The sequence below is a fragment of the Fistularia commersonii genome, chromosome 35 (assembly GCF_037954325.1).
Source record: "Fistularia commersonii isolate RoL2024-O1a breed Wild chromosome 35, RoL_Fcom_v1.0, whole genome shotgun sequence".
Lineage (NCBI taxonomy): Eukaryota > Metazoa > Chordata > Actinopteri > Syngnathiformes > Fistulariidae > Fistularia > Fistularia commersonii.
The window spans coordinates 842,542-866,528 of NC_141318.1; the positions used below are offsets into that span (position 1 = coordinate 842,542).

Sequence of the window (23,987 nt, forward strand, 5' to 3'; positions counted from 1 at the left end):
AGAAGCTACCAGTCAAGTTTCCAGAGTGGCAGAATTTACTCAAAGTCATTGATTCGTTCAGGCCACGCAATGACTCAAGATGGCCGGGTTTGGACAAATGAGCTGTTTGTAGCTGAAGCTCAAGATCAGAAGGGATGCTAACGCTCCATACCAAGAAAGACGCTAATTTAATTAGCATGAGAGGAGGAAGGGTTCTGGATTCACGATCCGGCGCAGAGTCCACAGAAGCTAACCTTCATTTGCTAACAGCAGGAGCTGCTTCTGGTGCCCAGTGAAGCTCATAAGACTGCTTCACCTACACCTTTGAGCTTCAGCGAGAAGCTACCAGTCAAGTTTCCAGAGTGGCAGAATTTACCCAAATTCATTGATTCGTTGGGGTGTGGCCCCCAAGATGGCTCAAGATGGCTGGGTTTGGACAAACCAACTGTTCATGGCTGAAGCCCCAGATCAGAAGGGATGCTAACACTCCAAACCAAGAAAGAGGCTAATTTAATTAGCATGAGAGGAGGAAGGAGGGTTCTAAATTTTGGATCCGGCGCAGAGTCTACCGAAGCTAACTGTCATTCGCTAATAGCAGGAGATGCTTCTGGTGCCCAGTGAAGCTCATGAGGCTGCTTCACCTCCACCTTTGAGCTTCTGCGAGAAGCCATCGGTGAAGCTACAAGGAAACCACGCAATGACTCAAGATGGCTGGGTTTGGACAAACAAGCTGCTTGTAGCTGAAGCTCCAGATGAGAAGGGATGCTAACACTCCATACCAAGAAAGACGCTAGTTTGATTAGCATGAGAGGAGGAAGGGTTCTGGATTCACGATCCGGCGCAGAGTCCACTGAAGCTAACTGTCATTAGCTAACAGCAGGAGCTGCTTCTGCTGCCAAGAGAGGCTCATGTGGCAACTTCACCTCCACCTTTGAGCCTCCGCGAGAAGCTATCGGCGAAGCCGCCAGGCTTCCCCACCGCCGTCCCGCAGGCTTCCAGGTTTCTGACAGATCTGAAACTCAGTCGTGGAGCGGCGGCACTCCGCGAGACGAACGTCCTTCACCGTCGTCAGCCTTCCGAGGCGTTCGCGTGTTTACCGACACTCCGCATCAAAGTTAGCGGGAGAACCGCAGGCAGGCATCGCCGCCGTCAAAGCGCCGTTAATCCGTCGCGCGCCCGCCATTCATCCTGCCGGTGAGTAATCTACTCCGCCGCATTCACTCCGAGTGTTTTCTGATCCCCTTCCCTCGAGAGCAAACAACATTTCATTTGTTCTCAAACAAATAGGACAAATCTGCCAACCCGGCCCGTGCAGCCCAGCCAGCCAGGATGTTATCTCTGGAAACTCCAGTTATAATTAAATCAATAATCCGCCGTCTGTGATTTCGTCTCTTCCGAGTCAGTACGATGAAGATTGGCGGCGGACGGCGGCCGGACGGTGGAAAAAAAACCAAAAAACGGTTGGATAAACAAGCCGAGGCGGTTAGCGGTTAGCGGTTAGCGCTTCCGTCTCGCGGCGAGAAGCTCCCTGGAGCTTCTGCATGGGGTTCCTCAAGGTTCCTCCCACACATGCCTTGGAGAACCTAAACCAGGGGTGTCAAACTCAAAACTCAAAATTCAAAACTGGGACAAAGTTGCCGACCAACATTTATTGAAATGTATCTATTTATTTATTATTTTATTTTATTTTTTTATATATATATTGATATTTAAAGAGAAAACTTTTCCACCTGATATGGACCCAAACAAGTTCTGCTAAATAACTGAATATGGAACAAGCGAAGCTTCAGACTATAAAATATATAACTTAATATTGCAGACATGCAAAAGTCAAAATTTAAATTTAAAAAACGCATTGCATTCACTTCTTAAATAAAATCATTATTATTATTATTATTATCAACATCAGTATTATTATTATTATTATTATTACTATTATTATTAAATCAATTAATTATTTGCAGCCTTCTGAATTAAATTTCAGCTGTAACCTTTTTCCACAGGCTAATAATAAATAAAACCAATTAACTAACAATAATATTCTTCAAAGAATGTGAAACCATTCAAACCCATGTCTTGGAGCAGCGAGAAGAAGTGCATCAAGAAAAGGTGAGTTATAGCTAGTTATAGCTAGTTATAGCTCCGCGCTGATCTATTCTGAGCGGAGAGCTAGCACGGCGCTAGCATTAGCATACGGTCGCTATGGCAACCGTCAACAGAGGAGATGGCGTTTATGGGTCCTGTTGTGATTTTCACGCCAAAACACCAGCAGGGCATTCTGGGATGTGTAGTATTAGCAGCGCATGCGCTATAGGCTAGCATAGCAGCAGGCTAGCTCTATTTGGTTTAGCTTCACATTTGGCCCGCGGGCCTTGAGTTTGACCTTTGACCTGGACCAGGGGTCGGCAACCCATGCGGCTCTTTCATCTTTACACTGGCTTGGGAAAATAAATGATCAATATTTAATTGAAGTGTATTTCATTTGTGTTAATTCCTTTTTTTAACGTTTAGTTCTAAATTGGAAGATTATTGTGATCTTGAAATATTGAATAAAATTATATTTATTATTTTTCGCTGCCAGCCGGTAAAGTCCAGATTTGCAGATGCTGCGCGCAGAAGTTCAGGAGCAGAAGTCCCATAAACCAGGTAAAATAAATATTTAGGAAGATATTTTGCAAATATTTATTTTTTATTGTTTACTGACACAGTGATTTTTTTCCCGATTTATTTTTGAAATAAAAAAGAAAAAAATAAGAGCTACACGCTCTGAGAGCCCAAAGCTGAAAATGAGTTCATTAGATAAATAAAATTTAATTTTTACTGTAATACTTTGTGAATTTCAGAAGCAACACACTTGTTTATACAAAGTGTAAAGGTAATAAAAAGCAATATATACAGCGGTGCCTTTATTTTAGACGTCAAAAAGTAATGGCGGCTCCCAGTGTTTTCTTTTCCGAGGAAACCGGGTCCAAATGTCTCTTTGGGTGTTAAAGGTTACCGACCCCTGGACTAGAAGGTCCGGACGTGTCGACAGTTTGATGTCTATGTATTTTTTCAGAAGACCAGAACACTCACCGGGTCACATCGTAATGAGCTTCGCTCGCTCTGGGATCCGTTTTCGAATAATGGTTCAATCCCTTCGTAGTGTCGTCCGAAGGTACGGCGAGAACCGAGACTCTGGTCTTCTGGTCTTGAAGTCGTCCCTGGACGTCCTCGCAGGTTCATCTCCGAGCGAAGACTCCGAACACCAGCATGTTTCTGGTTCTTCTGGTTCTTCTTCTCTGCCGGGCGGCGGTCGCTGTCCGTTAGCTTCACGCACTATCATCGCCACCTTCTGTCCGGGGGGTGGGAGAAGACCACAGAAGATCCATGAAGCTCCACAGCAGAACTTCCAAGCATCTGTAGATGGCGCTGCATGGAGTACTTCCTGTCCAGCTGATGGCGTCCAAGGGGTTTGGAATACAGGACACTTGAGCCCGCTAGCTTCAGCCGGAGGAGCTCACGGAGGTGATTTCCAGCCCCCCGGTGACTCCGAGGTCCAGAGTCCAGCTGCTGTTTGAAATCGACCGAAGCTTAAAAGTTAGCCTTTCAATGCTAGCTAACATTCGGTTAGCGGTGCCTTGAGGTTCCTCCGACAGTCTCCATGTTCTCCCCGCGCACCTGCCTGGTTCTCTCCAGAAAAGCCTGCGCCCTTTGCTAACTTCTTGCTAGCTCGCTGCCCCCCGCCGGGACTACGATGCTAATTCTCATCATTTCCGTGGCGTTAAATAAAGCGTCTAGAACTTGCGAGATGTTCCCTCCACATCCAGAGCGGCTCCCGTACCCCCGACGCCTCAAAGCTTCACATTAGCGAAGGTCGAGCCGCTTCCGGCGCGCCCGCAACCGTATGATCGTAGCGCTCATCGCGGCGGTGACATCGCTAATTGGATTTCAATTTGCTCGGCGTTCCGTTATTAAAGGTTCCCTCCTTCGTTCTCCGACCGTCTCCAGGGGCCCTTTGATATTTAATCAAATAGCTGGAATGAAAAGGACGGAGCGGCGGAGAGCCGAAGGGGGAGGTTCATCACGGCTCCGGCGAGGAACCGTCTGAAGACGAGGCCTCGCGCTCCTATTCTTATCTGACGGTTAAACGTTGGGTCACTTTTATCCGTCCATCAGCGAGGTCCAGACCTTCCTCTTCCCGGCCACATGGTCCAGCTCCTCTAGGGGACCCCGAGGAGTTCCCAGGTCCTGGTTCTTCTCCGTGGTCTCCTCCCAGATGGACATCTCCTCCCTGAGCCCACCCTCTTGATGCAGACTCTGAAGTTCTCACCCGAGTTCGGCCACCATGTGGAGGAAACTCATTTTGTCCGCCTGTATCTGGTTCTTTGGGTCGCTACCCTCAGCTGGTGACCACAGGTGAGGCTGGGAACGTAGATCCGCTGGTAAACTGAGAGCTTCACCTTCTGGCTCAGCTCCTTCTTCACCTTGAAAGAGTCCACATGGCTGCAGACGCCCGTCCATCTTCTGCTCCATCTTCTCCTCACTCGTGAACGAGACACCGAGATACTTGAACTCCTCCATTGGGGCAGGACCTCCTCCCGGACCTGGAGTCGGCACTCCACCCGTTTCCCGTTGAGCATCGTCACAGATTTGGAGGTGCCGATCCTCCTCCGGTGACAGCCGGAGGTCTTGGACCGATGGTGGCCATCAGAACCACCATCATCTGCAAAAAGCAGAGACTCCATCCTGCGGCCATCAAACCGGACGCCCTGGATGTACCCGGAAATTCTGTAGAAGCTACGAGCAGAATCGGTGACAAAGGGCAGCCCTGGTGGAGTCCGGCTCCGGTCTGGACTTCAGAACTTCAGAGTAGAACCTTCAGAACGCGACCTTGAAAAGACTCGGCAGCCTTGCCATCAGGGTAGGTCTTTGGTCGTCCAACCCTGAAACGTCCAACCATTCACGTGTCTGGACAAGTCAGGGTCTTCAGAGGAGCCCCGAGGAACCCCAGGAGAACATGAAGACTCCGCACTTCAAGGAATCCAAGCCTGGACCTTCTGGCCGCAAAGAAGTTTCCACATGTCGGCACGAAGGGAGAAGAAGGGCTGTTTTTTTGAAAGGCCTGTTACGCCGCCGACCGTGGAGCCATCTTCATCCCCATGGCAACGCCACCGCAGGAAGCCCCTTTTCTCGTAATTAGCGTCGTCTGTTTTATTTCCCTTTTATTCTGTATATTTTCCCGGCCGCGGCTGAAAGGCGGCGCGGCGGTCGAACTCGTTCACACCGGTTGACGAATGCGCTTCCTGTGCCAAGGAACATTTCATTATACATTATTTACCCCATTAAAAACACATAGCGGCTCAAACACCTGCGGTACGTGCACTCCGCTGATTAGCCCCATTTCATATTTCATGGAGCGAAGACGAGGAGGTGGATAAATATAATATATATGTATTTATGAATATGAAGTCTTGGATCTTTGCAATAATACATGGTGACATCCAGGTAAGGCAATTTGCAAGATTATGCTAACGCCCCAGCTAGCAAGGTTAATGGACTACAATCAGCGGGGGTTCTGGCCCAACCCTGTTGTGGTGCGATGATTTGCATTTTTATGATGCTAATTGAGAATTAGCATCGTACCGGGATGCTATCGGAGCTCGGTTAGCTTACCGACGGAGCCAAATCAGACCGAACGTATCAACCGTCAGGCTCAATGTCTCGCTAGGATAGCGGCTTAGCATCGTGGCGACCCCGTAAACAAACGCTCTGGATGTTTGAAGAGCGTCCTCACGTGGCAGATCTTCCGGCGCCGTGGGAACGAGCTCAGAGGTGATCCGTTAGCATCCGACTCGTGTACCCTCTTCAACACGCCGCTCGATAAACCACCCGCCGAGGCTCCGTCTGCTGCATTTTGATTTATTTTCTAAAGACTCAACGCTCCCGAAGTCGGGTTTTAGCATCCACGATGGAGATGAATAAATTACCGAGGATGTTCCACCTCAATTTTGGAGGGTCATCGCTCGGTGGCGCCGCGCTGAACGCAGCTCCGAATTGTTTAGCTAGGATAGGAGCTCAGCATCACCGCTAAGCCATTTGCTGATCATCACAAAGCAAATTAACGCGGCTACATCACCCAAGGTTCCTTCAAGTCAAAAGGGGAGATGTCCTTGGCGCCGTGGGAGTCCAGGTGAAGGTCTCAAAGAGCAGGTCTTGACCTGCCCTTTGTGAAACCCTCCTGAGAAGGACGTTCTCTCAAAGCCCCGCATTCACAATAACATGGATAAACATCTCCGAGCAGCTTGCGGGATAATATGCCGATCGATTCTCAAGCCGGAGAAGAGGATGTTCAGCTCTGACAACCCAACCAGGACCTTCTACGATACCATATGGAACGGTATTTACTGTGTACAAATATGTAGCTGCATGGATCAATTCTTCTTCTTCTTCTTCAGCCCATCAGGGGTCGCCACGGCCAATCATCTGCCCCCATTTAGCCCTCCTCTTCTCTGCATCGTCTAACCTCCTGTCCTCATTCACTCCATCCACAAACCTCCTCTCTGGTCTTCACCATCCCTCCTCCGTCCACGTGCAAACCATCTCAGTCTGACTTTCTCCTGAACATCTACCACCTCTCTTTCCTCCTCATTCCCAAAGAGGAACCTGACGCACCTTGACCTCCTCCGCCACGCCTCACTCCTGTCTCACAGCGGGCATACATGTCTTGCACCGTACTTCTCATACAGAACCATACCCCCTCTGTTTGTACTCCATTGTGTGCTTCCACTCCATCTTCAAACGCACCGCGAAGCTCTCTCTGACCTTCTCTCTCAAGCAAATACTCCATCTGTAGGACTCTTTCTGAGCAGAAAAGCATACCGCTGCTCACAAATGCTCACCTTTGCCCCACCATCTAGTTTCCGCCACTCTTCTCCCATAACTTCGTCTCAAGGCTCATCGAGTTTATTCCTCCTCGCCACGACTCTGCACGTCTCTCCTGTTCCCGACAGCCAATCACCGGCATCCATCTTTACCTGGATTACCAGAGGTTTTAATGAATTTTTGTTTTGTTTTGTTGTCTGTTGCCTAGCGACAGCAAGGCGGCCACTCATTAGCGCTCTTGCTATTATTTGTAGTTTGATTTTAAGTCTTGCGTGGACGTCAGAAGAAGAGTGAGCGTGCAACTCTGGATGTTTGAAGAGCGTCCTCAAGTGGCGGGTCTTCCGGCGCCGTGGGAACCGGGTCAAAGGTGATCCGTCAGCATCCGACTCGTGTACCCTCTTCGACATCCCGCTCGATAAACCACCCGCCGAGACTCCGTCTGCTGCATTTTGATTTATTTTCTAAAGACTCAACACTCCTGAAGTCAATAATTGGATCATCGATCCCCCGATCGGGTTGTAGCATCTGCTAATCACATCGGCTAATATCTACTTTTTGCTTTGGAGCGTGAATACGTGTTCCAAGTTGTCCTGGAAATCCTGAAAAACTTATAACGGGGGTGTTTTGTGGTGGAACGTCATGGAAAATCCGTGGTTGGATGTTCCACCACGAAGGGACGCCGTCTCCGGCCCGGCCGACTCCGGCCCGGCCGACTCCGTCTCGCTCTGCTTCAGAAGCAGTTTTCCCGGGCTCGCAGCTCCGTTCCCGGGGGAGGTGGAACCACCGGGAGCGTGAAGATCTTCTCCGGACTCCAGGCGGCCCATGACCTGAATATGTCCGGGGTGAAGGCGGGGGCGTACGCTTCCCCTCGCCATTATTTTCCATTAGCTTGACAACGGGGGCATCTCAGAGAAGCCGAGCCCCGGCGGGGAGCTCGCGGGGTGATGTCCAGGGGTAATGAGGCGAAGAGCGGGAACCTGTCGACCCCCTGCCACCGCCATCAGCACCTCCAACACCCGGCCACCGCCGTGAAGATGTAGCCTAGGAGGAGGAGGAGGGGCCGCCACCACCACCGTGGACATTAGTCACACGGTGGCGGATGGAGAATTGGGTCTTTTACGCAACGTGCTTTCCAAGTACAACCTCCCTTCCCTTCATCCGCCCCATCACCACCCCCAGCTTTAGCTTCCAGGCTACATATTTTCAGATAAATGTCAAATCAGTGGCGGGATGAGCTTCATATGAATGTCTGGGTTTGCGGAACGAAAACGAAGGCCAAATGAGACGAGGCACTCGGCGGCGTCGAAGGCGAAGGCCGTTCTTAGCTCGCAAAACAAAAGCGCCAAAAAAATACAGTCCCTTCTCTTTTTCCAAAGCAGACTATGAAGTCCTGGATTCGGGTTGCTGCAGGTCCTGGTGCAGCAGGTCCCGGATCGCAGTTCAAGGACCAGGAGTTAGGCTACCTGGAGCTAGCTTCAGGCGGCACTCCAGTTCTGGGTAACTCAGGTTTCCATTCAAAAGGAACTCCTTGGTTGGAACGATGCCTGAGAACCTACCGGTTGGGTTCGGGTCACCTGGGTCAACCCTACCTCGGATGCCTCCTCCCTGCTGAGACACTTTTCATGGACAGCGGTATGTCCTCAGCGCCAGAGGCCTCTTCGGCATCCCGGAAGTTTCCCAACCCCGTTCACCGGAAAAGGTGAAGAAATGTGACCATCGGGTTAGCGAAGCAACTCCAGATCCACCCAAGGGGTCCAGGGATCCCAGCACTTGGACCTCCCTGATCCGGATCTGCACCCGACCTTCAGAAAGGTCGACCCAGAGGCAACGTTGCTCTCGTCCACGGGGGTTCTCAGTCGGTACACAGAGTTTGCTTATTATCGCTTGTGACGGCTATTTCTGGAATCTGTTTGTAGCTAAGAATAGACCCGGCCAGACAAAATATGCTAAAAAACAGACTGACGGTTCTGACAGGCGGAGGTCGGCGCTTGTTGGCAAGGAGTCCACCGAGACCGCCGTTCTTTTTTTAAAACCATCAGAACGGTAAAAAGGCAGGACGGAGACTGGAGAAGGTCGCAGGTAAACAGCTTTGTTTGTGATTATCTTTTTTGATTTGATTTTTATTTTTGAAGCGGACCTGAAATTCACGCTTACCTTGTCTGAAGGCGAACACGGAACGTGGCCGTCGCTACCGTTAGCGCAGCTGTCTGCGCTAACCTCCATTACTGTAGTCCAATCAAGCTCTGACACGTTTGATTGACAGGTGACTAGCCCCGCCCACCGCGCCCAGCTGTGAATCACGGGTCTAATTGGGTAAGATGACTTGTATCGTGGAACCGAAGATTTTGGTTTCTTCAAAGATGGCTGCCGACGGTCGATGGTTATCTTCTGCTAGCGTGGAACTGATGACAGTCGGTTGAAACCAAAATGTTTGTTGTTGCAAGGGCTCTCCATTAGCATCACCGTTAGCCTAACAATGAGTTTCACCAATGGTCTTATCGTTAGCCTCACCGTTAGCCTCACCGTTAGCCTCACCAATAATTTCACCATTAGCCTCACTGTTAGCCTCAACAATAGTTTCACCAATAGACTCACCGTTAGGTTCACCGTTAGTTTTATCAATGGCCACACCATTAGCCTCACTGTTAGCCTCAACATTAGCCTCACTGTTAACCCAAATCCTAGTTTCACCATTGGCCTCATCATTAGCCTCACTGTTAGCCTCACCATTACTTTCGCCAATGGCTTCACCGTAAGCCTCACCGTTAGCCTCACCAAGAGTTTCACCAATGGCCTCACTGTTAGCTTCAACATTAGCCTCACTGTAACCTAAATATTAGTTTCACAGATGGCCTCATCATTAGCTTCACTGTTAGCCTCACCAATGGCCTCATTATTAGCCTCACCGTTAGCCTCACCAATAGTTTCACCAATGGCCTCACCGTTAGGTTCACTGTTAGCCTCACCATTAGCTACAACATTAGTTTCACCAATTACCTCACTGTTAGCCTCACCGTTAACCTCACTGTTAGCCTCACTGTTAGCCTCACCATCAGCATCACCAAAAGTTTCACCAATGGCCTCACCGTTACCCCCACCGTTAACTTCTCCGTTAGCCTCACTGTTATTCTCACTGTTAGCCTCACCCTTACCCTCACCGTTAGCCGCACCATTAGTTTTACCAATGGCCTCACCCTTAGCCTTACTGTTAGCCTCACCATTAGCTACAACATTAGTTTCACCAATTACCTCACCGTTACCCTCACCGTTAACCTCTCCGTTAGCCTCACTGTTAACCTCAGTGTTAGCCTCACCGTTAGCCTCACTGTTAATCTCAGTGTTAGCCTCATCGTTAGCCTCACTGTTAACCTCAATGTTAGCCTCACTGTTAGCCTCACCCTTACCCTCACCGTTAGCCTCACTGTTAACCTCAGTGTTAGCCTCACTGTTAGCCTCACCCTCACCCTCATCGTTAGCCGCACCATTAGTTTCACCAATTACCTCATCGTTACCCTCACCGTTAACCTCTCCGTTAGCCTCATTGTTATTCTCACTGTTAGCCTCACCGTTAACCTTGCTGTTAGCCTCACCATTAGCTACAACATTAGTTTAACCGATTACCTCACGTTAGCCTCACTGTTAACCTCAGTGTTAGCCTCACCGTTAGCCTCACTGTTAACCTCAGTGTTAGCCTCACTGTTAGCCTCACCCTTACCCTCACCGTTAGCCTCACTGTTAACCTCAGTGTTAGCCTCACCGTTAGCTTCACCAAAAGTTTCACCAATGGCCTCACCGTTAGCCTCACCATTAGCTCCAACATTAGTTTCACCAATTACCTCACTGTTACCCTCACCGTTAACTTCTCTGTTAGCCTCACTGTTATTCTCACCATAAGCCTCACCATTAGTTTTACCAATGGCCTCACCGTTAGCCTTACTGTTAGCCTCACCATTAGCTACAACATTAGTTTCACCAATGACCTCACCATTACCCTCACGTTTACCTCACCGTTAGCCTCACTGTTATCCTCATCGTTAGCCTCACCGTTAGCCTCACCGTTAGCCTCACCGTTAGCCTCACCGTTAGCCTCACCGTTAGCCTCATCGTTAGCCTCACCGTTAGCCTCAAACTCATGCAAGTTGTTTTAAAGACCCTGTTCTCCCCCATGCAACTCCTGCAACTAGAAAACATATCTCAGCTAGCAAAGAGCAGAGGATTCTGTGCCGCTGAAGATGAGTCTCCACTCCTAGCGCCTGTGCTAACAAGCCTCCATGCCCTTCCGCCCGCAGATTATCCTGCACCGCTCCTTCGGGAATCCTCTGAGATTTCGATGCTGAACGGAGGAGGTTTCCCCCCCGGGCTGCTCGGGGTCGAACCCCAGGAGAGGACGGGTCTCCAGAGCTCCTCCTCCTCGCCTTGGAACTCCTCCGGACAGGGAGGAGGCTCTTCTACTCCAGCTCCCTCCGGACGTCTGATCTCAAAAGGCCGAGTTAGATTTGGGTATCTTTTTCTACGCCTCGGAATTTCTTACGCGCTTCAAACGATGAGGGCGAACGAATCGATACCGAGGCGTAGTCGGTATCGAGCAGCGGCCGCGAGGAGACGGACGGATAAATGAAGAGCTCGAAGGAGGAAAGGTTGACGTGAACTCGTCCGAATCCGACGGTCACGGGATTTTCGTCCGTGTCATGAAACGTTCAGCTAGTCGTGACTGAACCCAAGAACCCAGTCTGCAAATTCGAATCCACAGGAAAAACAAAAAACGTGAAGGCGGGGAAGGTTTTGATGAGGGAGACCCTGAACCTGCAGAGAGAAGGAACCAGCTTGAATACAAATCCCAAATTCTAGGATGTCAGAAACATGAACCAGCAACTCAAGGACGTCAAGCATGGAAGGGGTGACCAGATGCTAGGTGACACTTTGGAACAACCAGGTGAGGTGGATGGACATACCGACAGACAAACAGGACAACCATACCCCTTGTTTTTGGACCCTTTTAAAGACTCCCGGAAGGAGAAGCTCTTCAAATCTCGAGCGAGGGATGGCGTTCGGGGAACGGCAGAGATGGACGAGTGTGTAAAAGCAAACGGATCCGACGATTAAACACGGAAATCGAAAGAAAGGCTACGTTTGAGTAGCTGCCAAGCGTACCAATCATGGATTCTGGGAATCCCTGTAAAGACTGATGGAGTATTAATGTTTCTGGATGGACCTGTTTCCAAAAGTGCTGAAACAGAATTCAGTCGACTGTTGAATAAAAGAGGAGTCGAAAGTGAAGATGTACAAGTGCAACGGATCAAACGAACCCAACATCAGAATCTGTTGCCTTTAGAAAGACTTATTATCGAGTTCAACAAACTCAAAAAAGCTCCTTTGAGCCGGAGTTGAACCAGCGACCTAAGGATGTCTGGTATCTTCTACAGTCCTCCGCTCTACCAACTGAGCTATCAAAGGGCACAAAGCTTAAAATTTTAGGTCAAACAATTTCCTTGTTTTCTTGACCTTCAGATCTTGAATAGAAAGCTGGAAGGACACAAAAACAAAGTCCCACAAGGAAGAGGTTGAGTGGCCTGAGGACGTCTTCTGTTGATCTGAGACTCTTGGAGACTTGAAGCATGATTCCAATCCTACGAGGATGCGACTCCAAAAGGGTTCCTTCGAGCCGGAGTTGAACCAGCGACCTAAGGATGACCGGTTTCTATGTCCTACAGTCCTCCGCTCTACCAGCTGAGCTATCGAAGGGAACAGAAGCAGTTCTGGACACATTTAGAGAAACCGTCAAAGGTACATATCTGAGAAGAGGAACTCCATGGAAGGGCCTCTGCTCTGAACAATCAAGGATTTAAGAGAGTCACTGCCAGAACATGACTGATGTTCCATCTCAAAACAATTTACCTATGACTATATTTCTTTTTTTCAACTTGATTCCCAAAAGTCCTGATTCCAGGACTCGACAAGGACACACGATCAAAACTATTCCTTCGGGCCGGAGTTGAACCAGCGACCTAAGGATTCCTGTTGCTGAACCCCTACAGTCCTCCGCTCTGCCAGCTGAGCTACCGAAGGGACGGGACATTGTCCTTTTTTGACCTTCAAATTGCTCCTTGAATTGAGAAGGGATATGGACTTAGGAAGGTCCAAAAAGCAACTTCCAAAGTGTTGATCTCAGCAAGACACCATGTGACCTTGAGAGCTCGAAGGTCAGAGAACTTGGACAAGGTCAAGGACATGATCCCAAAACTTCCATTCGAGAAGCTCCAAAACTAAACATGGCAGGATTCAGATAATAAGCGACAGGAGATCTCTGACATACAAGTTACAGTCGATCTATTTTTTTTTACATTAACTCTGAAACTCCTGATGAGAATCCCTCAAGGACGGACGATCAAAACTGTTCCTTCGAGCCGGAGTTGAACCAGCGACCTAAGGATGTCTTCAGCTGAGCTTCTACAGTCCTCCGCTCTACCAGCTGAGCTATCGAAGGGCAGGCACCAGACTTGTATAACACAGCGGCTCTCCAACTGATGCCTACACACTTGGAAAAGGACTGACACTTGAACAACTGGATGAAGCCGTGACCTTCACAAAGATTTGTTATCCGGTTCAGACTCAAGAGTGTTGCCTGGTGAGGAGCAAAGCAGTCGACGACCAACATGGATGAAAGAGCAATGACGGATACATGAGCAGCCAAACATCAGAATGTACAAGTCAACAAGGACACCACAAAAAGGGAACTCCTTCGAGCCGGAGTTGAACCAGCGGCCTAAGGATGCCTACAGCTGAGCTTCTACAGTCCTCCGCTCTACCAACTGAGCTATCGAAGGGATCGACATGGCTTTCCCGACATTTTTATAGAATACAGAGTCGGCAATGGAAGGGCAACTTTCAAAAACGCTAAGGGTACAAAACGGATCTATTGACACTTTCAGACAAAAAGGTATTGAGATATTTCCAACAGATGACTGAAATGCTTCCCCAAAACTCTGCGCGAGAAGTGAACTGGAAGGGAAAGATGTCGGTCAACCCTTTGAGGTCAAAAGGTTCACCAGTTTTGACCTTCAAACTTGTCTTCGCCCTCCTCCGGCCTTCCGAGCGAATGAAGGGCAAAGAGATCTATCGTCGCTTTCAGGCAAACAAACATTGAGGAATTTCCAAGAAATGTTGAGCTTGTAAGAGCAAAAAAAACCAGATGCTTGTTTTGTTTGTCGAGTTCTCCAAGGACACTCCAAGGACCGGTGACCCGAGGATACCGGTCGGTAACCTCCCAAAGGGCTTCGCTTGACCACGCGAGCGATGGAAGGGTCGCGCCTTTGTCATCGAATCCCCTGGACTCGGCACGGCGCTCGACGACTCGAAACGAAGACCTCTTCCGCAATTGGTCCGTCAGGGTTGCGATGGCCCCGCCCACTTCCCCTTTCATTTGTCAAGGGTACCGGCGGCGCCACTCCGCCTCCAAATCGGGCCGGTCCCGCTCCTTTAAGCGTGGCCCTGCTTGTCCAAAGGATCATGCAAGGTGTTGTTAATAATTCCTCGCAGGAGGAGCAGAAAATTTGAAGCTTCACAAGCCGCGCTAACGGACCCGCGGCGGCGCAGCTAACTCAGCATTCAACCCAAATCCTCTCCCGGGCGAGCCGACGGGAGGATACGTATCGATCCGGACAAACACACACACCGACTTAAATTGATAGAGGGGATTAGCGGAATAGATGGAGAAAGCGTGTGTGAAATGTTCGGAAGCCGGAGGAGGCGAGGAAGGCGTTGGTGCCGCGAGAGGGGGCGGAAAAAAAAAGACAGCTATCGAGCAGCCGGAGAAACGAGCAGCAAGGAGAACAGGTTTAGACAAGTTTTTCTTTTCTGTGACAGACACTTTGGGGAATAACCCGTCTGTTAAATATTTTACGCGCCGAAGTTGCCTCGAGTTTACTTAAAGAAACTCTCCAGTGTGCAGCGGGCGCTCGGCGAGGGAGGAATGCTAAGCGGGTAGAAAAAAAAAAAATATATTTATGTATTTGTGTAGTGCTTTCGCAGATAAAGAAAAATTGTGTTTTGAATAATGATCAAATTGATGTTACAAGCTAATATTAAAAATGGCCGGACGGCACGGGAATTATGTTGGAACGCCGGTGGAAAAGAGGTGAAGAGACGAGTCCAAGCAGGTTGGAATGGGTGGAGAAAAGTGTCAGGGGTACCAAGAGATAGAAGAACATCAGCCAGAAGGAAAGGAAAGGTGTACAAGACAGTGGTGAGACCAGCGATGATGTTTGGACTAGAAACTGTTCCAATGACCAAAAGACAGCAGGCAGAACTAGAGGTTGCAGAGATGAAGATGTTGAGGTTCTCTTTGGGAGTGACCAGGATGGAGAGGATCAGGAATGAGTCTATCAGAGGAACAGCACATGTTAGATGTTTTGGAGAGAAGGTCAGAGAAGCCAGGATGAGATGGTTGGGTCATGGACAGAGGAGGGATAGAGAATATATTGGTAGACGGATGCTGGAATTGGAGGTCTAGAGGAAGACCAAAGAGAAGGTTGATGGACGTAGTGAGAGATGATATGAAGTTAGTTGGTGTGAGAGAGGAGGATCCAGAGAATGGGGTGAGATGGAGAAGGTGGATTCCCTGTGGAGACCCCTGAAAGGAAAAGCCCAAAGGAGAAGAACGCTTTGTCACAGGAGTGCAGGACATGTATGCCCGAGACAAAATGACGACCGAGATGGTTTGGATATGAACACTCCTCTTTTCATGTCCAAACCGTGGTGAAGATCTCGGTAGAAGGATGCTGAAGGTGGAGCTGCCAGGCAGGAGGTCTAGAGGAAGACCAAAGAGAAGATGTATAGATGTCGTGAGAGAAGATATGAAGGTCGTTGGTGTGAGAGAGGAGGATCCAGAGAATAGGGTTAGATGGAGAAAGTTGACTCGCTGTGGCGACAACTGAAGGGAAAAGCTGAAAGAAGAAGAAGACTTGTGTCGCAACGCCTCCTGGTTCCAAAGCACTTCACGTTCACTCTTTACACTCCGACGCCAGCGGAGCTACCATGCAAGGTGCGATCCAGGACATCGGGGGGTTCAGCGTCTCGCCAAGGGACGTTTGGGCAGGAAATCAGGGAACTCGGAGGCCCGACCTCTAGATTGGAAGGACGCTTGCTCGAGATCCAACTGAAGCTAACGCTAGCAGCTAGGATTCCTGCCCGAATATTAGCAAGCTGATATAAGAGGTGCATCACTTTCTTCACGGTAGTCGAAGAGGTGTTCGCGGATCTTATCGGCTCTGTTTGCCGTACGGGGGCAGGTGAGGAAGAAAAAAAGTGCCGGCACTGATGAACCAAAAGAAAATCCCATTAAATTGAGAAGGATTTGTCATCGCACACCACAAAAGCCTTCCTTCGAACCGGAGTTGAACCAGTGACCTAAGGATACCTGCCCATGCACTCCTACAGTCCTCCGCTCTACCAGCTGAGCTATCGAAGGTACAGATGCCTCGCCAGAGGTTGAATTCTTGCACTTCTTGTATTTTGACTTGTTATTGAATTTTGCAAGTTGCAAAGGTCACAAAAACATTTCCCAAAAGCATCCTCTGATGAAGAAGCGAGAGTACCAGAGAAGTTCCCGAGGTCACTGTCGATCTGTGACACTTGGTGAGTCTGAAAGATATGTTTTTCATTGCATCCTACAAGGACACGAACCCAAAAGCACTCCTTCGAGCCGGAGTTGAACCAGCGACCTAAGGATGTCCATTGCGGTATGCCTACAGTCCTCCGCTCTACCAACTGAGCTATCGAAGGAAGGAGGTCCTTGCTTGTCACAAATGCAACACAGACATACAACTCTGTCTCTTGTCTTGCTGGAAGTACTATTTCCAGACAAGGACGTTGATCAAAAGTCTTCCTTCGAGCCGGAGTTGAACCAGCGACCTAAGGATGTCCATCTCTAAGCTCCTACAGTCCTCCGCTCTACCAACTGAGCTATCGAAGGGTAGGCGCAGAAGTTTAGCTAAAGAGGTGGTATCTCCAACTGACATGTCACATAAAGCTGTGACCTCGGCAAAGATTCATCGAATCGTCTTCCGATCTGGAAAGTCAGACTGAGGCAACTGAGACGGACGCGTTTGGAGCTCAAACAACTTTTGAAGGACTTTTCATCGCCCTCCTTCGAGCTTCAGTCCAACCTGCGACCTAAGTAAGTCCGTGAACGAGCGATCCCGGTCCACCACTCGACCCACGAAGTCGTAGAATGGAAAACGTTGTGACCACCGCCTCTTGAAGACAAAGCGGCATAAGGGTACTTCAATGCTATAACTCAGGGACACCTTCATACATTTATGGATGTATATTGTTTCCACATAAATGTATTAGATATTTTCGATCTCCTTCATGCGCGTCCACCCAGGACCACGGCGCCGTCACTTGAAAAACTGACCTTGAGCGTTACCGTTATTATTTTTTTTTCAGTTGTATAGTGTTCTCCCTCAAAGTTCCCTTCGCCCGGTCGCCTTCATGGGCATCACCTCCGGACGGCGAGCAGACGAACCCTGAATACGAATGAGCCTCCGCCCACGCGGGGAGGCGAGGAATCCGAGCCGATCCCATTATGCTCCGCAGGGATAGAATTAACCTTGGACTCCTGACGGCAAAAAGCCTACATGCGGTATTTTGAATATACATAAACATTTATATATGTATGCTTTTGGGGTACATTGAGTTATCAGCGGGTCGGCGCGTGTAGCCTAGCGCCTTAAACCTCATTCTTCATGCTGCACCGGCGCATAAATTAGCCCGCTAGCTTTAGCCTTGCGGCCACCTCGACCTTTCCCGGCTCTGAGGGTCAAAGGTCAAGCATAATCCCAAAGAAATTCCCGCAGGGTGAGAAAGACCGGGGTTCAATCCGCAGACTCCCGGACAAAAGAACCGCAAAGAAAAGAAGGAAAAGAACGCCCAGGGCTACAGCTGTCACCGGCACAGAGGCGCCGGGGAGTATCTGTCGAACCCGAATCACCTTGTAGGCGTGCGCGCGCACGTGCAAGCGCGTCGGAAAGAAAAAGAAAAAGTCAAAATGCAGACGCTGATTGACAATACAGACGAAGCGCTCCGCCAGACATCAAATATTACAAGTAGGCCCGAGAAGTTTGGCGGCGTGCATGCAAGAGCGCGAGAACAGAAGCCCCCGCACCTCCACCTTTCAAGACGCTTCCTGAAAGGCGGCGCTGAGGGGAGCACTTTGAAATCCGCGGGAAGCGGCACTTAAGACGGAAGTGCTGAGAGCTGTCTCGCTCCCGCTCGCTCTCGACAAAGATTTTAAGATAATGCGTGAACCTTTTTTTTTTTTTTCTTTCCGATGAGGATACGAGGAGGCCTTTAAAGAGGGATCATCTGCAGCATCGTTAACTTTTTACCCCCGAATTAGCATCTGCACCGGCGGGGAATGAAGGGAGGGTACCGGTCTCGAAGGGGGGATGCGAAGGGACTCGTTTCCAAACCTCCTCCGAGCGAGAAGGGGTCGCCTGGCGAGGAGCAGAGGATTCAGTGACCGACATGGACCAACTAGCGATACGTGAACAGTCAAACATGAATCCTTGTCATACAAGTCACCACGGGAAGGGAACTCCTTTGGGCCGGAGTCAAACCAGTGACTTAAGGATGAGTGACAGGAGATCGCTGATGCTCAACTTTGAATCCATCCCTTTTTTTCCTGAAGTTCAAAACTGAGACTCCTGATTTCAGACCACAATCAAAAGACTTCCTTTGAGTTCGAGTTGAACCGACATCTTATTGATGCCTGTTGTTGCCCTCCCACAGTCCTCTGCTTTAGAAGCCACACATGTAGATAACAGCAAGTATCTCCATCTGATATGTCCAACAGCTGGAAGAGGATCTACACTGGGGAACAGAGGGATGAAGCTGTGACCTTCAAAAAGATTTGTGACTGAATTATTCAGATAAAAGTATTCCTTCGAGCCGGAGTTGAACCAGCGACCTAAGGATGCCTACAAGTCCTACAGTCCTCCGCTCTACCAGCTGAGCTATCGAAGGGAGCGCAAATACCAGGAGGACACTATGAAACAAAAACGTACCAAAGGACCATCTTTCAAAAGGAACACTGGACGAGGAGCGCCTGAACAAAACAAGGAACGATTTAGAGAAAAAGTGACAAGAGATGTCTGACTTTTGACGTCCAATCTGACGTCCGATCTGGCTCAAAGAAACCCAACAATCGCATCTTCAGTGAATTCTACCGCTTAAAAAGTACCAGCCCCTTCTGCACCCTCCAAGCAACCAGGAAAGACCCACCTCCAGAACCTCCACCTGAGCCTCAGTCCTTGTGGTCCAAGAGGTTTCACCCCTTTCTTCAGCTTTACCTTTTCATATTCCAGCCCAGGTAATCCCACTACTTTGTCCCCAATGAACGACATACATTAGCATAGCAACCCCCATTAACATAACACCCCTATTAGCATCACAACCCCTGTAGATCTAGTTTCTGCCCTTCAACTCCTCCATTTACATAAGTCACCATAACCTAGACCTGCCCAGAACCAGTTCCATTGGGAAACTCCGCTTGGGGTCACTGGAACTGAAGAAGCCTCTGGGATGAGGACTGAAACATCTTCAAGTGCGGAACTACAAGTCCAGTTGCCACGACAAGAAGGTTTCAACTTGAATTCACCGTGACCTCCACAGACATCTTACCCATTGATTCTTGGATCATTTCGGCAACTTCAGATCCGGAAGGACAGATTCTTCAAAGCTCGAGAAGAAGGCGACCGAGAACAAAAGGTGTGGGTTGGCGGACGTAAACGATGGAGACGGACGAGTGTCCGACACTGAGACCGGCTGCCTTCGAGCGCCTTGCCGTTGAAGTTATTTCAAAACTTCAAGCCGGGTAAAAGTGTGAAAATGACTTTTCTGTTTCCAGCCGCTGCCTCGTCAATTTTAGAAAAACAGCATTACCTGAATTCCTGCTGAACGGTTCCTGACCGCCAATCCTTCATGGTTGTCAGGTGTTTTTAGATCCTTTCGGGGCTTCAGGACAGGAAGGGGACGCAGGCTGGTGGGCAAAGACGGAGAACAACAGTTACAAATCTGCCTTTGTCACTGGATTCAAAACTCCTCCGTCGAGCCGGAGTTGAACTGAGCCATCGAAGGGAGCAAAATGTCCAATTTGTCTCTTTTTTTGACTTCGAATCTGAAACTCCTGATTGTAGAGGATTGCAGAGAAGTCAACGACCAACATACGTGAAGGGACAAACATGGACACGAGTCGTACAAGTCCACCAGAAAAAGGAAACTCCTTTGCGCCGGAGTTGAAGCAGCGACTTAAGGATGTTTACAGCTGAACTCCTACAGCCTCTGCTATCGAAGGGAACAGGTACGTATCAAAATAATCAAATAGTTCAGAAGAAACGCCGGAGTCCATTCGAGGAGCTGCCAAACAAAACAAGGATTAAGTGACAGGAGAGCTGCGCCATTCAACCTCACAACACTTTCTGAACTTCAAATGACAAACTCCTGGTTCCAGACATGTAGCCTACAGGGACATACAATCAAAACTCCTCCTTCGAGCCGGAGTTGAACCAGCGACCTAAGGATGCCCACAGCTGAGCTCCTACAGTCCTCCGCTCTACCAGCTGAGCTATCGAAGGGCAAGTATTGCACATGTAGAAAACAGCCGGTATCTCCAACTGATGTCCCACGCACTTGGAAAAGGATTGATACATGAAGAAAAACAAGATGAAGCTGTGACCTTCACAAAGATTTGTGATCCAGTTCAGACTCAAGAGTGTCGCCTGGTGAGAAGAAAAGAAGTCAATGACCAACATGGACGAAAGAGCAATGACGGATACATGAACAGCCAAACATCAGTATGTACAAGTCAACCACAAAAAAGGATCTCCTTCGAGCCGGAGTTGAACCAGCGACCTAAGGATGACTACCATCAAGCTCCTACAGTCCTCCGCTCTACCAGCTGAGCTATCGAAGGGGACGTATGTGTCACAGGACACTGTCAAGGACAAATTGTACCAAAGGAATATAGTTCCAAAAACACTGGACTCCATTCGAGGAGCTCCTAAACATAACAAGGATGGATTTACAGAAGAAGGGACTTCACAAATTCAACACTGAAGTACGACTTTGATTCTTTTTTTGAATTTCAGATGTGAAACTCCTGGTTCCAGACACGAATCCTACAGGGATGCAAGGTCAAAAGTGGTTGAGATACAAGAGAGTTGCTTGGCGAGGAGCAGAGAAGTCATACGTGAAGGGACAAACATCGACAAGTCGTACAAGTCAACAAGGACACCACAAAAAGGAAACTCCTTTGCGCCGGAGTTGAAGCAGCGACCTAAGGATGTTTACAGCTGAACTCCTACAGCCTCTGCTATCGAAGGGAACAGGTACGTATCAAACGCATCAAAGAAAAACAGTTCAGAAGAAATGCTGGAGTCCATTCGAGGAGCTGCTAAACAAAACAAGGAAGGATTTAGTGACAGGAGAGCTGCGCCATTCAACCTCACAACACTCTCTGAACTTCAAATGACAAACTCCTGGTTCCAGACATGTAGCCTACAGGGACATACAATCAAAACTCCTCCTTCGAGCCGGAGTTGAACCAGCGACCTAAGGATGCCCACAGCTGAGCTCCTACAGTCCTCCGCTCTACCAGCTGAGCTATCGAAGGGCAAGTATTGCACATGTAGAAAACAGCCGGTATCTCCAACTGATGTCCCACGCACTTGGAAAAGGATTGATACATGAAGAAAAACAAGATGAAGCTGTGACCTTCACAAAGATTTGTGATCCAGTTCAGACTCAAGAGTGTCGCCTGGTGAGGAGCAAAGAAGTCAACGACCAATATGGACAAATGAGCAATGACGGATACATGAAGGGCCAAACATCAGTATGTACAAGTCAACAAGGACACCACAAAAAGGGTTTCCTTCGAGCCGGAGTTGAACCAGCGACCTAAGGATGACTACCATCAAACTCCTACAGTCCTCCGCTCTACCAGCTGAGCTATCGAAGGGAACCAACAGTGCCAAAAGCACTTCCCGATAAACTCATACCCCAATGAAAAACGTTCAGGGCAACTCCTTCCCTGTAAGAATGAGGGTACGACAGAAAACACTCAAGAATTCAGAACATTTTTTGTGATTATATGTAATTTAGAATGTGTAATATATAAATAACATCCTCAAGATAATGTGCAATGAATGCACTAGTAAACAAACAACACTGAGCAACAACAAAAATCCCATCTTCCCCAAACGGCCCAAGATTAGCATCTTGTGTTGGTTCCTACAAGTCTGAAGGGGAGGGGGCAAGTGTGTATCCAAGTTTGTGTAGCCTAGCATCTAGCATAGGCACTCTTTCTGCGTTTCCACCCAGTTTTAAGAATCCTTCCCCTCCCTTCCACAGAAGGTGCGGGTCAACCGGCCTCGACGTCCTGCCGCCGTTCGTCCGCGGAGCTCCATAAACAGCGCGTCGAACGGAGACAAACGTACGCGGGCCTAATGAAAGCGGGAGATGGTGCGCGGCAGATGGTCCCGTCGCCTTTGACTCCGGTCCAATCGGCCCAAATTAGCCCGACTATGAATAATTCATCGCTCCGTCTGGCACAAAAGGCGGACGGGGCTTTCATGGGGTCTCCGTTATCCAATTTCCACAAACGGCGGCAAAATGTCAACGTCCGGGGAGCTCCTTCAGGCTAACGGGTCATTTTTCACAATACCAGTCTGGAGATACGGACTCCAGGACGATTCGCTCCGGATGACGAGACGTTCATCTTTATGAACCGCCGAAAAGACTCCGGCTGTCGCGGCAGATGAAGCCTTCAGAGAAGAAACAAAAGGGGAAGCTAGCTAACGCGCTAACGGTTGCGGCTACGCTCCGGCGTGCTTTCGGCCCAAAACGACAACGACGAAAGGACACAAATTCAACCTTAAAGACCTTTTAGATTCGCCGGCATTTCGATTTCCTCCCTTTTTCGATTGTTCTTGAACGCATCGGAGGCCGAATGCCATCGTTTCTAAGAAAGCGAGCGGGTAAAGCACCGGAATCGGCGCCATTTCATTTTCTATCCTTGTGTAACGGAAGCTTCTGGAAAGCAGGGCCGCCGCGTCGCTCAACTTTTACGGCCCGGCTTTAAGAGGTTCCTGCGTTGAAAGAAAAATAAAATTAACCAAGCGTGAACGTGCCATTCCGCTGACGCCAGGAGGCCTTCATGGCGGCGGCGGCGGCGGCGCGGGAGCTAGCGTGCACTAGAGGGGAGGGTGGCGTGAGCCGGCGCCGGCTTTTGTTTACACAATTAAAACCCTGACAGGGAGCTGGCCGGTCGATTTAGCACAAAGTGTCTAATTTGCTGTGAGGGTGGAAATAAGCTGCTTAAAAGCACAGGAAGTCGCCGCGCGTCGGACGGTTGGTGCTGTTTGTCGGAAGGCTGTAATTACTACAGACGCACTTTATGGCGCCGTCCGTTCGGGGGGCGGCGGAGTTAAAAGGACGACCGGCAAGAAGGAAGACGGGGGTTTCAGAGTCCAGAACAGATGTTACATTTCCAGCCTTCGTTAACAGTGTTGATATGAACGGATGCTAACGCTAAAAGCTAAGGGCGGACCTTTCCGTGGAACAGGACGGGATTGGGTGACGCCGTGCGTTGCCGTGCCGACGGGGCGTACGTCTCGCGCGAGGCTCTCGTCCGGTTTTCGCCGGTAAACGAGGTCCTCCAGGAGGATCTTCAAGATCGGGGGTTATTTGTGTATCGCCGCTGGTTGCCGTGGTTACCGTCGGGATCTATTCACAAAACTTCCGCGAGCGTCTTCCGGGGACGCGTGAAGAACGAGCGGCTCTGCGTCGGCGCCGCGGCGGATTTTTAATCCGCTGAAAAAGCCCAACAACTCGACGCGTTAGCTTAGCATCAAGCTAACCACCGTCGTCTCACCTTCGTCAATGAAAATTCGACCGGATGACCAGATGCATCACTGATTTCACACGAAAAGCTAGCATTGTCGCTAACAGTCGGCTAATCTGTAGAAGAAGGCGACTTGAGGAATCGACTACAAATGGTTGCGGCGTGAGGCATGAACACACACACACACACACACACACACACACACACACTCACACACACCAGATGGCTGTGATTGGTTCAGAGG

The 23,987-nt window shown here is 49.3% G+C and overlaps 13 non-coding genes across 13 annotated transcripts; all 13 read right to left on the bottom strand.

Annotated features, from left to right (window-relative positions):
- Nucleotides 1-12,212: 12,212 nt before the first annotated feature.
- Nucleotides 12,213-12,297, bottom strand: trnay-gua (transfer RNA tyrosine (anticodon GUA)). Its single transcript is given in 2 exon segments — nucleotides 12,213-12,248; nucleotides 12,261-12,297. It is a non-coding gene; the product is annotated as a tRNA-Tyr (tRNA).
- Nucleotides 12,298-12,496: 199 nt separating this feature from the next.
- trnay-gua (transfer RNA tyrosine (anticodon GUA)) lies at nucleotides 12,497-12,585 on the bottom strand. Its single transcript is given in 2 exon segments — nucleotides 12,497-12,532; nucleotides 12,549-12,585. It is a non-coding gene; the product is annotated as a tRNA-Tyr (tRNA).
- Nucleotides 12,586-12,820: 235 nt separating this feature from the next.
- Nucleotides 12,821-12,909, bottom strand: trnay-gua (transfer RNA tyrosine (anticodon GUA)). Its single transcript is given in 2 exon segments — nucleotides 12,821-12,856; nucleotides 12,873-12,909. It is a non-coding gene; the product is annotated as a tRNA-Tyr (tRNA).
- A 329-nt stretch (nucleotides 12,910-13,238) lies between these two features.
- trnay-gua (transfer RNA tyrosine (anticodon GUA)) lies at nucleotides 13,239-13,327 on the bottom strand. The gene is given in 2 exon segments: nucleotides 13,239-13,274; nucleotides 13,291-13,327. It is a non-coding gene; the product is annotated as a tRNA-Tyr (tRNA).
- Nucleotides 13,328-13,578: 251 nt separating this feature from the next.
- Nucleotides 13,579-13,667, bottom strand: trnay-gua (transfer RNA tyrosine (anticodon GUA)). The gene is given in 2 exon segments: nucleotides 13,579-13,614; nucleotides 13,631-13,667. It is a non-coding gene; the product is annotated as a tRNA-Tyr (tRNA).
- A 2,553-nt stretch (nucleotides 13,668-16,220) lies between these two features.
- On the bottom strand, nucleotides 16,221-16,309 carry trnay-gua (transfer RNA tyrosine (anticodon GUA)). The gene is given in 2 exon segments: nucleotides 16,221-16,256; nucleotides 16,273-16,309. It is a non-coding gene; the product is annotated as a tRNA-Tyr (tRNA).
- A 225-nt stretch (nucleotides 16,310-16,534) lies between these two features.
- Nucleotides 16,535-16,623, bottom strand: trnay-gua (transfer RNA tyrosine (anticodon GUA)). The gene is given in 2 exon segments: nucleotides 16,535-16,570; nucleotides 16,587-16,623. It is a non-coding gene; the product is annotated as a tRNA-Tyr (tRNA).
- A 101-nt stretch (nucleotides 16,624-16,724) lies between these two features.
- trnay-gua (transfer RNA tyrosine (anticodon GUA)) lies at nucleotides 16,725-16,813 on the bottom strand. Its single transcript is given in 2 exon segments — nucleotides 16,725-16,760; nucleotides 16,777-16,813. It is a non-coding gene; the product is annotated as a tRNA-Tyr (tRNA).
- A 1,970-nt stretch (nucleotides 16,814-18,783) lies between these two features.
- trnay-gua (transfer RNA tyrosine (anticodon GUA)) lies at nucleotides 18,784-18,867 on the bottom strand. Its single transcript is given in 2 exon segments — nucleotides 18,784-18,819; nucleotides 18,831-18,867. It is a non-coding gene; the product is annotated as a tRNA-Tyr (tRNA).
- A 1,521-nt stretch (nucleotides 18,868-20,388) lies between these two features.
- On the bottom strand, nucleotides 20,389-20,477 carry trnay-gua (transfer RNA tyrosine (anticodon GUA)). The gene is given in 2 exon segments: nucleotides 20,389-20,424; nucleotides 20,441-20,477. It is a non-coding gene; the product is annotated as a tRNA-Tyr (tRNA).
- A 249-nt stretch (nucleotides 20,478-20,726) lies between these two features.
- trnay-gua (transfer RNA tyrosine (anticodon GUA)) lies at nucleotides 20,727-20,815 on the bottom strand. The gene is given in 2 exon segments: nucleotides 20,727-20,762; nucleotides 20,779-20,815. It is a non-coding gene; the product is annotated as a tRNA-Tyr (tRNA).
- Nucleotides 20,816-21,425: 610 nt separating this feature from the next.
- Nucleotides 21,426-21,514, bottom strand: trnay-gua (transfer RNA tyrosine (anticodon GUA)). Its single transcript is given in 2 exon segments — nucleotides 21,426-21,461; nucleotides 21,478-21,514. It is a non-coding gene; the product is annotated as a tRNA-Tyr (tRNA).
- Nucleotides 21,515-21,770: 256 nt separating this feature from the next.
- Nucleotides 21,771-21,859, bottom strand: trnay-gua (transfer RNA tyrosine (anticodon GUA)). The gene is given in 2 exon segments: nucleotides 21,771-21,806; nucleotides 21,823-21,859. It is a non-coding gene; the product is annotated as a tRNA-Tyr (tRNA).
- Between the last annotated feature and the right edge of the window lie 2,128 nt (nucleotides 21,860-23,987).